Source organism: Bison bison, unplaced genomic scaffold (genome assembly GCF_000754665.1).
Source record: "Bison bison bison isolate TAMUID 2011002044 unplaced genomic scaffold, Bison_UMD1.0 scf7180017863933, whole genome shotgun sequence".
In the NCBI taxonomy this organism is placed as follows: Eukaryota; Metazoa; Chordata; class Mammalia; order Artiodactyla; family Bovidae; genus Bison; species Bison bison.
Window position 1 is genome coordinate 21315 of NW_011494505.1, and position 1765 is coordinate 23079.

At 48.7% G+C, this 1765-nt stretch overlaps 1 protein-coding gene across 9 annotated transcripts in view; it reads right to left on the bottom strand.

The window, feature by feature from the left end:
- The window catches only part of LOC104984170 (cationic amino acid transporter 3-like), a 21262-nt gene that overhangs the window by 9398 nt on the left and 10099 nt on the right, over positions 1 to 1765 (bottom strand). For 3 of the 9 annotated variants that reach the window (XM_010833801.1, XM_010833798.1, XM_010833800.1), the window contains exon 1: positions 159 to 1118. The exons of 2 other annotated variants lie outside the window; for them this stretch is intronic. The gene's annotated coding sequence lies outside the window, so the exon portion shown is untranslated. Of the gene's footprint in view, positions 1 to 158; positions 1120 to 1765 lie in introns of those variants that run through there. 4 more of the 9 variants (XM_010833802.1, XM_010833799.1, XM_010833796.1 and 1 more) reach the window with 3 other exon arrangements.

Here is a 1765-nt window from a genome sequence, read left to right on the forward strand (position 1 = left end):
AGCAGCAGCAGCAGGGCTCCTTCACTGTGCGGACCTAGATTCAGCCCTGTGGGTCTTGGAAAGAGAACAAAGCAGAGAGTGAGAGTAAGCAAGTTGTCATGGGAGAGAGAGAGAGTCAGAAGTCTCCAGCCAGCAGTTTGGGGAGACTGGCAGTTTACCTTGAAATCCCAGGCTTCAGCATCAGTGATCTTGGAGAGAGATCAACCGTGAGGAGCGGCTTAGTTCTCTGCCCAGGAATTGGACCCGGGTGGCCTGGGTGAAAAACCAGGAATCTTAATCTCTAGTCCACCAGTGGCTAGAAACTAGAAACAAGGTTCTCCTGGTTCTTGCCCCCAGTAAAAAATGAATTTCTCCAGGAGGCAAAAACTAAAAATATGATAAACGTGCGTTACTGGAGACACAGCACAGTCGTGGGGGAGCACACAGGAGATTTGTTAAGACAGAAGTCAGGCAGAGTTCACACACAATAGAAAGGCTGTGAGCATCCTCCAGAAGGAGGAGGAGCCCCATAAAGAGACTGTTAAATCATCTGTACAGGGTGGTTCTTCCTGTCTTTGTTTGTCTTTGGCTAATTATCTGCCCTGCCCTAGGACCCTCCCTGACAAGTGTGTGCAGCCTTTTTCCCTAGACGGATTCCAACACACAGGTCTCTGGGGGCCCTGGACATCACCTATTACGGGATGGCACTCCCATCTTTTTGCCCCCCAAGGAGACTTTCTGTGCATGTGCGGTGCCCTAAAGATAGAAAATATGTGACCTCTTGATCTTTTACACACACAGGGTTTAGCCCCTCTTTGTCCGTGCCATGATTGTTATATTACCGTGTCCACAGCAGACAAAGTCCAGCTATTTACTCTGTTCCTGTCATTTCCGTCTCCCAGTGGGAACAGAAGGCAGATTGTAAATATCTAGCCTAGAGCCCCCTTGCCTCCTTTCTTGGGAAATGTAAACAGAAGGCTTCTTTCTCCTGTTCATCTACTCTTCGTGTGTCTACTTTGCAGGTTCCAGACAAAGCACCTAAGAGGATAGAGGACACGATATTCTGCCCCAACAGCAATAAAGTTTAAATGCTTCAACAAGATGATATAAGCTTCTCTGGTGGCTCAGACAGTTAAAGAATCTGCCTGCCATGCAGGAGACATAGAGATGTGGATAGTGAAGATCCCCTGCAGGAGGGAACTGCAACCTGCTCCAGTGTTCTTGCCTGGAGAATCCCATGGACAGAGGAGCCTGGCACCCTATAGTCCATGGGGTCACAAAGAGTTGGACACAACTGAACAACTAACACTTTCACTTTTCTTTCACTAATAAAATATGTGGCCAAGGAAAGAAGCAGTGTACAGATTCATCCAGCTAATATTGCCAAAGTTCAGTTCAGTTCAATCACTCAGTCGTGTCCGACTCTTTGCGACCCCATGAATCCAAGCACGCCAGGCCTCCCTGTCCATCACCAACTCCCGGAGTTCACCCAGACTCACGTCCATCGAGTCAGTGATGCCATCCAGCCATCTCATCCTCTGTCATCCCCTTCTCCTCTTGCCCCCAATCCCTCCCAGCATCAGAGTCTTTTCCAGTGAGTCAACTCTTCACATGAGGTGGCCAAAGTACTGGAGTTTCAGCTTTAGCATCATTCCTTCCAAAGAAATCCCAGGGCTGATCTCCTTCAGCATGGACTGGCTGGATCTCCTTGCAGTCCAAGGGACTCTCAAGAGTCTTCTCCAACATCACAGTTCAAAAGCATCAATTCTTCGGCGCTCAGCCTTCT